At 33.7% G+C, this 13,940-nt stretch overlaps 1 pseudogene; it reads right to left on the bottom strand.

Annotated features, from left to right (window-relative positions):
* Positions 1-624: 624 nt before the first annotated feature.
* LOC125861570 (pleiotropic drug resistance protein 1-like) lies at positions 625-12,295 on the bottom strand (annotated as a pseudogene).
* Between the last annotated feature and the right edge of the window lie 1,645 nt (positions 12,296-13,940).

Below are 13,940 nucleotides of genomic sequence, written 5' to 3' on the forward strand. Positions count from 1 at the left end.
GTTTTGAATGAACTGTTTCTTTTATTTTTGTGTATGGTAAATAACCAAATAAACGAACCGAACTAAAACCGATAACAACCAAACCGATAAATGTATATTATATTTGGTTTAGTTTGGTTTTGAGAATTTAAAAACCGATTATGTTGGTTTGATTTCTTATTTATCAATTTAATAAATAAGAAAATAAAAAAAGTAATAAACGATATTTATACAAATGACTGAATGGAAAAGTAAATTGGTAAGGGAAAATTAGTCAAATCACGATTTTTCTACATTTAATAATAAATAAAACAAAGAATTGTTACAAAATAAATCGAAATAAGGGAGCTAAGCATAATATTGTAAATCATGAGGGAGGTTAGTGTTACTGAGCAAAATTTGAGGGGAGATCTCTGATAGTATTCCTATTTTTTTCAAATGTGGGTAAAATCCTCTTGAGTACGTCGGGGATGAGAATTGGGGGGCCGTGCCTTACCCATGGGCCTAAGCCTCGTTACGAGAACTGACGCTTTCTAACTCTCAATGTGGAGTAAAAGTCACTTGACTGTAAGGAGAGAAGCTCATATAAAAATTCTATCTTAAAATACGGAGAAGTAATTAAAGAAACAAGAATGCTCCTTACAAATTAGTTGAAACAATACACTAAAACAATGATTATTGTAATTAATCAGCATGGACAATCCTTCATCTAGTTTTGTATAAGGTACAAGAGCTGAGTATATTTGAGAAATGTATTGTCCATATGACATTGAAGGAGAGAAGCATTAGGCCATTAGTTGAAGCCTCTTTCCTGTAAATTAAGCTGAAAATGACATGTTTATTTTCTCTGGAAGTTAAAAGCCTTGATCGAGAAGGCGAAAATGAAGGCGAAGAGGATACAAAATGCGATGACAATGATGGCAACGTATGGCACAAAATCACTCTCGAATCCAAAATAACTCTTCACGAATTGTTCGAGTGTTAAATTTTCCTCAAGTTCATCCGTTAAGTCCCCGAACTGAGAAGCAACTAATCCATACAATGTCCATGAGACAGGACATATATAATAGTACCATCTCCACCACAGTGGAATCCTCTGCAAGAGAAAGGAGCTAGAAATGAGAATAAGTGAAATTAGGTATAATTGTTGATCATCGGTGATGTGTTGAAGGAAGAACTTACTGTTTTGGGAACAACAAAACCGGAGAAGAGGTTCCACATTGCGTAAAAGAAATTTGATATTATTCCAGCAACACTCAGGTTTGGAGTAACAGCTACTGTCATCATCCCATAAAGTGTGAAGTATAACAAGGTGAAAAACATGAAGAATTGATACCAAAAGAACTTGGCTATTGTCCATTCAAATCCTATCATGCCATACGCTATCACGCCAAACACAACTGTTTGAACTAAAATGTAAGGAAGCTCAATCACAATCTGCAAAATAACAATAAACTTATAAGAAGGAGATCCAATCACGCAAGGCATTGGTCGCGTATACCTATATCCAATGCTTAGTTACCTGACCAAAAGCATATGGAAAAGCTGAATACATGCCAGCAGCTCTTTCTCTATAGAAGACTGTTCTCTCAATGGAAACAACTGGCTGTGCTACGGAAGCATTTTGTATACCGAGAAATAGAACAGATGCATACATGGAACCTGCAGCATTAAAAAGATCTTGCTTCCTTCTCCTGATATTCCACACTAACATTATTTCAGGAATCAAATTTCGACTTCTTCTTTTTGTGGATAAAGAAAGCAACAAAATTGGTTACCTTCTAGAGCCAAGATCCCAGAAAACTGTTCCAAACATGAGGGCAGTAAACGACGTAAAAAGAATTCTCACAGCAGTGTATGATGGATTTCTCCAATAGGACCAATGCTGTTTCCAAAGGCAAGCTATGCATTGGTTGAAGAAAGATCGCGAGTACTTAGTCGAAAAATTCAATTCTTTTGAACCTGGGGTTGATATACTTGCTTCTCTGATCAAAGATTTATTGTTTCTGAATATTCGTCAACACAGTAATGATTCGTCAGTTTAGTACCATCCCATTTCAAAACTTGTTGAAAATAACTCTGCTCATAAGTAAAGGGAAATGTAGCACTTTGACTACAAGTGGAATCTTTTTTGCCTGAGCTAGACTCTTTTGTGCAAAACTTATATGTTAACATAGGATCCGGTAATTTTAATCCTTTTAGCGTTGAAAGAACAAACATGCTTATATTGTATTCGGATTTACATATAAAGTGTGCAGAGCTGATATATAAATACATGGTGCTGAGAGTTCTAGTGGCATGACAAGAAGGAATATAAGCAATGCAAAATTAGTCATAAAAACAGCCGGGGATTCATTTATGCGGTACCAGTATAAAATGAAATGGGTTCAAATAGAGAGGAACAGATTCACATAGCTACTAGCTCCACCTAGTTTGAGATTTAGGCATAGTTGAGGGATTTCCGTTTAGTTATCAAAGAATACCTGTATAGTTCTGAGCTTTTATATAGTACTGCAAAATTAATGCCAAGGGCAGCTTCTTGTGCTTTTGATGTGATCTCTAACACCCAAGTGGCAGGATTATAACCATCCTTGATTTTAGGTACTCCGTTTATTCCCTTGGAAAAGGAAAAAGTGGCCAAATCATACATAAACATTGCGAGATGGGATAAAATCTAACCGAGCAAGGACGTCGACAATTTGTTATCAGTACTATACCTCAAAGTATTTGATTAACTCGGACGAATGGTGGCCTAATGGACCAACATAGATTTCTTCACCTCCTAGTTTTAGAAGCACCAACTGTGCAGAAACAATTTTACAAGTCAAGTACGATGGAAATAGATATGTCAAGTGTCTGTAAGATAAACTGCTTAGTTATATTAAGCGAATCTACTTTGATCCACAAGGTAATTTTACTTGTTATTGGAATTATATTCTTATTTAACAGCAGTTTTGTATTAGCTACAGAGCTTGACAGAAAAAAGAAACAAGCTAAGATGGAATGGTTACCTCGTCAAATGCATCAAAGATGTCAATGCTGGGTTGGTGGATGGTACATACGACTGTTCGGCCAGTATCAACTGTGTTTCTAACTGTTCTCATGACAATTGCAGCGGCTCTAGCATCGAGGCCTGAGGTTGGTTCATCCATGAATATTATAGATGGATTGGCAACAAGCTCAACAGCTATAGTAAGTCGCTTGCGCTGCTCAACCGAAAGACCACTCCCACTGGGTAATCCAACAAGTGCTTCCTTCAGTGGGGTTAGTTCCACAAGATCCATCACCTCTTCAATGAACATCTGGATACATTTCATTTTGATATGTTATCACCTAGCCTAAATATTGCAAACACTTCTGTTGTCCTTCAAAAATAAATAATAATAGGCGTTTCTCTAAGCTGATTATCTGTGTATGATCTCTTAAGGTAAATCAATAACTTTTCTAGAGAATATAATAAGCAACACTTCCTCCATCTCATTTTATGTGAAGATGCATGACTAGACGTGGAGTTTACGAAATTAAGAATATTTTTGACATGTAAGCTAAATATATGCTAAGTATCAAAGTTGCATTTTTAATGAATGGTAGTGAGAGTTCCGTGTCTTTTCATTTTCCCTTTCCTAATAAAAGATTGAAGTTTTATAAATGAGGCTAAGTGCTGCAAAGTCACAACAATATGCCATTTTCAAAAGAATATAATGGAAGGTTGGAAAAACTAGAACATGTAAGAATGCACCTTTCAGTGAGATGAGAATAAAAGAATACATTTATCCTAAAATGAAGTCTGACATAACAAAAGAATACCTTTCTAGTTACGCTGTCAACTTCTTGAGGCAATCGAAGCCATGCTGAAAATTGCAATGATTCATGTACTGTAAGGTTAGGAGAATGAATATCTGTTTGTTCACAATATCCTGCAATTCGTGCAAATGTTTCTTGCTTCTTCGGATATCCTGATATAGTTATGCTTCCTTCTATATATCCATGTGTCTTTCTACCAGCCAAAACATCCATCAAAGTGGTTTTTCCAGCTCCACTAATACCCATTAGAGCTGTAAGGACTCCTGGACGGAAAGCACCACTAATTCCCTTCAAAAGCTCTAACCGGGCCTCCAAAACACCTTGAGGTTTTATATCCTACGAGAGTAACGTATCTTGAGTATGTATAGATCCAAAAGGACTGCAATGGTTTCAAGTACTTCACAGAAGCTTTCCTTTTTACTTAAATTTACGCTATAAGCAAAAATGTAATGTGACTATATCCACCACATCCTAGATATAGATATGTTTATTTTAATAAAATTGTCCATCCGATAATTAATTAGCAGCTAGTCTCATTACTCATAGGACATCACTTTTTAGCATAAATTATCAAATTAGCTCTTTTAAGAGAATGCTCATTTTCTTGCAAGCAACAAATATATTCAAAAACAGAAAGCATTTGAATAGCGTGGAGAGTTTCAACGTTTTGGAAGAGTTAACATTTCATCTCTTTAAAAGCAAAATTATACTTGGAGCAGTTTGGTGATCTCTCCATGAAAACTAAATAAGTATAATTCCAAATGTAATATGCAAAAATACAAAGGGAACGCTTTTTTATGTACCTGAGGCACATCGACTGCATATCTGATATCATCAAAAACTAGCGAAAGAGGTTGAAATGGTAAAATCATCCCTCCCTTCTTGATTGACTTGGTTTCTCGAATAGGTGCATTTCTTTTGCCCTCATTTTTCATTTCTGCATGATTCAAGTAGCTGCTTTATATGAAGCATCCTGGGTATTTCTATGTTATTTTTTTGTTTAAGAGTAAACTAAACCATAAACCATTTTATGGATTTTAGGTGTCTAAACATTTTCTAACAACCTTAGACGATATTTTCCCGTTTCATGCATACTATGTGGCTTTAGTTTGTATAAGATTGACAAACTATAAACTTATCATCGTTATAGCAAACGTTGTAATCCATCTTGCTGATGAACTCAAATGTTAAGACGTAATTTTGAATCATGTAGACAAGAAGTACCTCCTGTTGATGACTTTGTGTCTATATTCCGTATCTTTGTGTTCCTTTCGACAACTTTTTCATCAGGCAAAACTGCACCAGATTTTCCAAATGCTGCATACAGTATATTAATTTCAGTTTTTCAGACGCATGTTAGAAGTTGATAGATGGAAGTGATTGCAACTCAAGTCAGACAAATAACACATACGCTTGAGGTAAGTTAAGGCCAACGTAGCCATAAAATTGAAAAATACAACATATCCTAGCACTGCGCCTACTCCAATCCAGTACCAGTGTGCATCAGGAAACATTGCCCGAGACTTTAGCACTACAACTCCTAGTGTATCTGTTGAGCCAGGAACATTCTGCAATAGGAGTACTAGTTCAGATGAAATGAACTTTGTGTATGGAATTTCAAAGCAAGAGAAGGATTGCTTACATTACTCCAACTATTGCCGAGAAACTCATTTACAGTGATGGCGTTCTGTGCGTACATCATCGGAGAGCACCAGTAACCCCATAACCACCATTTTTTCACATCATCTGCAAACAAATAGCAAAGTTATCAGCACTTTTACCGAATGCAAAAATGTACTCCCTGTCTCCATGCTTAGCAACTTGGATCAGAAAATATGGATCAAACTACCCTCAACTTCAGAGACTAATAAAGCTCTAATAAAAGATATGGAAAATGTATTAGTCGTTACATCATCATTGTTCTGTTAGATATTATCATAGTTCGCGTAGGTGTCACAAAATTCTACCTTCAGTTACTATTAAGCTACTGTGATCTTTTTTGACATGATAGCTGAGAAAGATATTCTCACCTCGATCCATTATGAATCCACCCATTACAAGAACAAGAAGTAATGCAAGCGATCCCAATGTGTTTGCGATTATCATTTTCCTTCCAACAGCTGCCATGAAGCGAAATAATCCAGAAGCCATCTGGTCAACACATATCACTAGAAATAACTGCTTGGAAAACCTGCCACGGTAATCCTTTCGTTCCACAATCAGTTTAACAAAGAAAAATAAGGAAAATGGATATGTAATTGCTTCAGATTGTGAATATCAAAATCCTAACTAAAGATATAAATATTCTCATTGCGAGAACATGTAAGTGAAAACACAAATTTTGTTCAACTTCGAAAAGTCTCTGCAAGTACGCTTTCAAAGTTACAGAATAAGCATTAAAAATCAAGATCCAAATCCTCGAGATCCAATGTTACAGAAGCTAAACTGATACTAGTGTTGATTTACTTACCTTACAATGTTTGGATCAAATCCTATTGCATAGTATGTGATAGAAACCCAAATGGAAGACTCGATAATTGAGATTGGGATCTTGACTATCCATGCAGGCAAAGTATAAGCCCATACAGGAAAGAAGAGAAGGTTGTGCTGCTTGAAGAAGACCGGAAGCTTCAAGATAGTGAAAGGAACCTCTGAGCACCCATTGAACATAGCTGCAATTACTGTAAAGAACAATGCACCCATGAAGATGAATCCATCTGTCTGTGTCTCCTTCGGCATCTTGATTCGCAGGAACAGTGTCATTGTTATAGAAGCCAATAACAGATGCTGAAATCACCAAAGTCTTACTCTTAGTTTTCACCAAGAAACTAAGAATAATTACAAGTGTAATGATACAAATAATTGTATATAAATAGTTGTTTCAAATGCGTCCGCGAAACCTATACGTTTGCTCTGGACTATTGCAATACATAGAACATAAACTAGCATGGTGCTACAACTCCATCAGGATATTTTGTATAAACACGGAACAAAAAGACAAGATAAAACTTGCTGGCCGACTCACTTGTATTATCTTGAACAAGTAGACAAATATATTCCTCTTCATGAGAAGGATTTCTCTTGACATGCAAGCTTTCAAAAGATCCCTCTTTTTAACGCCATACTTGTTGGTGGTTAGAGCATCAGGATTCTTGTTGGCCTTGTCAAAAGGAACAGAAAGGTCATTTGCAAGTTCGCGTCCGACATGGAAGGACTGAAATGCTTCAAAGAACTCCCTGGATGAAACAAATTTGTATGGCTCATCTGTCCTTGCCCAGTATTGCTCCTGATCTTTCCTAGAGGTCACCTACGTAGGGAAATTTAATGGTTCAGTCGATACTATGGTTTTAACGTAAGTAGAAAATAGTAATGAAGAATGAGATTTACTTCTTGCAAGAAATCAGCTACTCCCTTTCTCCGAGGACATTTAAACCCCACATACTCAAAGAATTCAAGAACATGTTCACGTGGACCTTGATACACAATTCGCCCATCCGCCAAAAGAATCACGTCATCAAAAAGGCCATAAGTTTCTGGTGCAGGCTGCAGAAGGGAGATAAGAGCAGTTCCCTTAAGAATGTGGATGGATTGTCTAATGGATTTGACGATTTGGAAGGTTGTTGAACTGTCTAATCCAGTTGATATTTCATCCATAAATAGAGCTCTTGCTGGTCCAACCATCATCTCTCCTGAATCAGGGTGACAAGAAGAAGAGAGACTTCAACAACAACAATTAACGATAAAATGAAGAAAATCAAGCATTTCCTCTGAATGCAAATTTAATAGCTTAAAATGATATTGTTGTTAAAGCAAGATAGACTACTTTCACAATATATAGCCAGGATTTTCACTAAGGGAGTTCGAAATACGGAAAGTAGACACACGAAGAGACCAAAAGATGTTCAACATCAACTGTATATACATAACAAAATAGTTTTAACCATCTATGAACAGTATGATAGTCAAAGGTGTTGAATTGTATCGAAATGACATGAGTACCTGTGGTGAGTCTCTTTAGCTGTCCACCAGAAATTCCTCGTACCATTTCATCACCAACTAGTGTCTCAGCACATATCTCAAGACCCAATATCTGTTCATTAAGAGTTAATAGGTGATAAATGCTTGCAAGAAATAGACTTGTTTAGGCACTAGTGAGTGTAATGAAGTTAGGATTACCTTGAGTGTATAATCTGTTATTATATTTGGCTCTTTCCCTTGAACTGATGCTGCCTGGAAAACAAATCATTTTGTCAAAAACAGGTAAGCTATTAAAATTCCCTTTCATACCAGAAACTGAATGTTAATCTTCATACCTTCATAAACATGTCAACATCAGGATCTGGCTTTATATTTGCTTCCTTTTCTCTCTTTAACAACTCTTCCAACATCTCTGCATCATATTATTAAACTACTGAATAGACAGAAACATTATGATTTATGACCATAAGACATTTAATCAGATGAACACAACAATGAGTTCAATCAATACCATAACAAAACATTAGAAAAAGACACTAAATCAAGCACGTGGAAATTCTTTTTTAATTTGGATGGCGATGAAATTCGATCCCAGACCTCTAGCTGCTCTGATACCATGTTGAAGTGTGAGAGAAACTCTTATTAGTTAATAATATTCTCAACAAAAATACAATTAAAAGTATATACAAACTCATTTTGTTTTGAAGTGTAATTATTTAAGTAAGATTAGTATTCAAAATATTCTAGTATCATCTAACTCAAAAATCCTAAATAGTTGGAAAATACTAAATGAAAATTTTATTTAATGTAAAATTTATTTTTAATATATAGTTTGTGATTATAGATAATCCTCTTAAGAAAAAAGATCAGTTTGATTTATTTTGACTATTTATATCTTGTTTCTACGAAAAAAATAGAGGAAATGTAATCACAAATAGATCAATATGAACATCATCAACTATCTCGTAATAAAACCAATATTTATGCATATAAAAAAAACATTGTACTCGCTTAAATACTAACCATAACGAGGTCCAACTCCTTGACATCTAGCTGAAAATTCAAGAGTCTCCCTCACAGTTAGATTTGCTAGATGAACATCATCTTGACTTATATATGCACATGTTCTTTCTGGTACAAATTCATCCATTCCATGCCCATTATAACTTACTTTCCCAGAAACCTAATAATATTTTTTTTTTCAAGAAAAAAGAAGAGCATAAAGCATAGGTTAGTAAAGATAATAAAGTGTAGATGAAGAAAATGTTGTCTTAATTGATGCTAATAATGTTAGAAAAGTTTCTTTCCTTTTTCAAATTTGTCGTATCTAGGCTAGCTCATTTTTGTTTACATATTTAGTAATAATTCACTATTTGACTCGGATCTGTTCTAAAATAAATTAAGAAATTTCGAATTGTTTGTTGACATGGGATAAAATTAGGGAAAATTTTTCAAAATTATTTCAACATTAAACCTTGTTGTAAGAGTTCTAAATCGAATCTTTCTAAAAAGAAGATCTTTTTCTCATGATAGTCTACTTCAGTCATCACATATACAATTCATATATTTCTAGAAATTCACATGGCATTATCAAATGATACAACTCTTGAATAAGAATATGCAACACGATCACTAATGTACACCAAGATTGGAGGGAGGAAATGGGCTTATACCAATAGTTGGGATTCAAACTAGGGATTTATAAATCTTTACTTTTATGCAGAAGTAACGTTGTAGTTTAATCATAATAAAACATACACCAATATATAGTGAAATACTAAAAGTGAAATATAATTTGCTTTAAGTTATTGCTCTTAATAACGTGTGGTGGCTATATACCTTAGACAAATGAGTCGGAATGTTAGTAGTTTATTTGATTGGCTATCTAAACTCTCATCTTATCGGTAAGAATTTGATTTCTCACTTTATAATCCTCTCCCTATTTCTCCCCCTCCCCTCCTCATGTATAACAAAAAAAAAATTGAGAAAAAAAGGATAGTAGACATTCAGTTAATTAGTTTTTTTCCCCTCTTAGGAACTCCTACCCCTTTTACTCCCTTGATGACTCGAACTCACAATCTTCTGATTTAATCATAAGTAACATTTTTTTTTGTACTCTGATGTGAACCATGTGGAAATAATAAATCAACGTTGATGGAAAATGTTGTGGAAGTATGATTTTCCCTATCATTATCATAATCTATGTAATTAGAAGAAGATTGAAAAATGATATGTCACTTTATTTAAAATTTTAATGATTGTTTTGGCTTTGACTTTTGATCTTATTCTACCATATCTCATAACTTGCTCTAAGCTGGCAGAAATCATCGTGCACATAGTGAAGGAAAGGTGGATGTTTGGGAGAAATAATATTTTTTTAAAATGAATGTTAATTAATAAGGGAGTTAAATTTAATATAATAAATCACAAGAAAAATTAGTGTTGCCATGTTTAATTTTTTTTCAAAAAGGAGTATTTAATTTCCCCTTAAATATTAAATGTTTAGTATAGAGTTTATTTAATTAATATGTATACGAAAGTATTATAAGTTCCATGGCTCACCTTTACATCTGAATTTAGCTTTCCAGCTAAAGCTAGTAGCAACGTTGTCTTGCCGCAACCTGGCGGACCTAAAAGTAGTGTCATTCTGCAAAACCAAACAATATTATTGACCATCCGATTTTCGGTACTAACATTGAAGCCTGACAAAATTCAAATTCGCGGTAAAAAGTCTCACATTGGAGTAAACCATTTCCTAACAAAGGCGACTTCTTACTCAGAGACAGAGGCGGACACACATGGTATTGTGGGATGCACGTGCATCCGTTAACTTCGGAAAAAATTATATATATATATATATATATATATATATATATATCTTGAGAAACTGACAAAAACTAAATATAATTAATAGTATCCCATAAAAAATATGAAAATAGATCCACCCAAATGACTAGGGTTAAATCCCAAGTAGAACCTTTTTTTAGCTTAATATTGGTACACACATATTTTTCAAATTCTGTGTTCGCCTCTGCTCAGAGCCCAGAGGGACTCGAAAGGCGATTTACAAGAAAAGTGTGAATTACATGGAGATTTTCTTGGGGATTAGTATGAAAATTTGCAGGAAAATAAGTTTCCTACCGATTTTCATACTAATCCCCAAGAAAATCCTCATGTAATTCACACTTTTCTGATAGATTCCTACCCGGTGTCCGGTATCAAATTGTTGACATTTTACTAATTAATTATCATTTGGGAAAGAAAAAAAAAGATAAATTTTCAACTCTCACCTTCCAGGCTTGATGATTCCACTAACATCATTCAGAATTGAAAATGACTTTTTTCTTTTTGGAAGAACATGGAAATAATTCAAGGCACCCTACAAATTTAAAGATAGAGGTTAGAGTAGTTTTAGTTTAAGCAAAGTCAACAAGTAGAGAATATAATAGTTAGATCCAAAATTAAAATTAGAGAGACGATTTAAAGATTATTACCACCTAGAAATTGTTTTTTTCCTTTTTAATCTGTTTGCATAATTAAGATGTTGATTAATTAATTAAGGTGAATTACCTCAATCATATTGATTGTGAAGTTGAACATTGTAGGCAATGCTCTTGTCCCCGCATACGCTTCTGCTTCTACATTTAAATGTTCGAAACGAACTTCGATTTTCGGAAATTCAATCCCAACCCTAACTCAATTTACGATACAAACCATTAAAAAAAACCTTGTTAATTAACTTCATAATCTAGCTATATACTAAAACTTACAAGATCAAATATTCATTCACAAAAAAAAAAAAAAAATCTTGGTTAAATTCATCAAAATTTTATCACACATAATCTTGAAAATGTTACAATCTTCTAAATAATAAGAGCTAGAAGATAAAATTAAATATCATGTGGGGGATTTAGAGTGGATGCATCAGCCTTGAGAAATTAAAGTGCCAAAAATTGTCCCTTATATTTGGGGTGGATTCAAAATAATCTATTAAACATATTCCTAAGCAATGTAGTTATATAACATTGTCAAAATATAAACATTTTTTATTTCCATCAAATATTTACAAACTATGGCCGCTTGATTTTATGTGAGCTATGAAAACAAGAAGAAGATTTAATCAGAAATATCAGGAAAGTCTCCTCAAATCTCAATAAAGCAAACACAAAAAATTGCACGATACACAAAGAATAGATAAGAAAGTACTTAGTTAATATTTAACGTAAATCAAAAGTGGTCAAAAATATATTTAAACAATCAAATGTATTAAGATTATATACCTATGAAAGCGTTGTTTGAGCTTTAACAAGAAGTTGTGATTGTCTTCTTCTTCTTGAGGAATGTTCATAAGCCTATCCAACAAACTCCTTTTCTCTTCCATGCTAAGACTAATTATTCTTTCATCATTACTTCCTCTTCTTATAACATTATTATTATAAGTTTGAACAATATCATGATCATTATCTTCCCATTTCAATGCTTCTTCTTCATCCTTTTTCCATTTATTTGAATCACTAATTTCAATACCTTCCATAATTCAATGTTGCTACAAGCTAGGCCTTCCCACTAATGAAACAATTAGTATATATGTTCCTTTTTTCTGATCTTTAAATGATTTTATTTTATAGAATATGTATATATTTTAATGATTTTTTGGTGTATAAGAATTAGTTGTTACACAACGTGCATAAGTAAATTATATACATCTACAATGCCTTCTAGATGCCAACTAGCACTTTCGTTTGTTTCATTTCATTTTGTATATACTACTAAGTTTGACTAGTTCGTTTCTCCCAACATAACTTGCATCTATATATTTATTATTAATTATAAAAGAAGGATTGTTTGCAATGTCATTAAGTCAAGTAATAAGCTATTAAGAATCATTTGATAATTTTAGGATAATATATATATATATATATATATATATATATATATATATATGTTTGCTAAGAAAACGGTACGATTGAATCTGTACGAGATTAAGGATATATGAGTCTTAGTTTAACTCCTTTGCATCGGTTTGTGAGCAATTGAGTATGTTGATAAATGTAAATAAAAACGAAATAGAGATAATAAAGTATGTAAAAGAAGTGGTATAAAATGTTAGAGCTCAGATGATGAACGTTTGTATACTGAATCCAATGTTGTTCGATGACTCTAAGACTCAGATCCAAGATTGATATAGTAAATGAATGCTACAAAACAAAGACTAATTAGTGAAATATGAAAAGCTTGGAGCTCAAGAATAAAAGTGTGTTGATGGTGTATTCCTTGTAATCAAGTGAATTACAATTGTGTGAAAAGACACTAGTTATAGGTTACAAAGGTAATACATTAACCAAAGGAAACTCAAGCCCTAAAGTACTACTACAATTAGTTGCTATCTACGTGAAAATATCATTAGTGGTGTCAACCAATATTTCTATATAATGATTAGGATATTTGTATGATAATATCTAGCATATCCATGCTTTTGTATATTTCCTGATAAGATATATGCGTCCACTATTAGTCAACGAAACAGGTCCCTCGACTAAGTAATAACAGTAATGAAGGCGTAAACAACACAAGCAGTTTATGTGGTACTCAATGGTGGTGAAAACCACGGCCTGCCCTCACATGCTTTCAATCCAACTCCGTTTCACTCAAACAGAGCAACAATTTAGATTACAGCAGCTGCAACCTAGGAATTTACCTCTAAATCCCTTCCCCCTCTATGTAGTAACTCTACTACAAAGAAAGCAACTAAGCAGATACAACACTTACCACTAAGCTACCTAACTCTAAATAACTTAGACTTTAACTAAGCAGATATCACACTGCCCACTAAACCACCTAACTCTAGATGATTTTGAATTTGACTAAGCAGGTACAACATTGCCCACTAATCAGTTACACTCAACTAACTTAGACTTTTTGACGAACGAAACAACGATCTAATTCCTTTATATATTAGGAATAGATTTACAATATAAGCACGGAATAATCCTAAGACAACTAAGAAGCTTACAGCTCTATCAAGTCCATGTTGCTCTTAAGGATAATACTTCTTGATAGGAGTGGTTTTTACTTGTGTTCTCAAGAATTTCAGGAATGCAAAAACTAAGGTTGTGTCTATTGAGGATAAACTTTATGAATAATAGAAACAACCTTTAAGGCCATGCTATTTGTCGAGG

Source organism: Solanum stenotomum, chromosome 4 (genome assembly GCF_019186545.1).
Source record: "Solanum stenotomum isolate F172 chromosome 4, ASM1918654v1, whole genome shotgun sequence".
Lineage (NCBI taxonomy): Eukaryota > Viridiplantae > Streptophyta > Magnoliopsida > Solanales > Solanaceae > Solanum > Solanum stenotomum.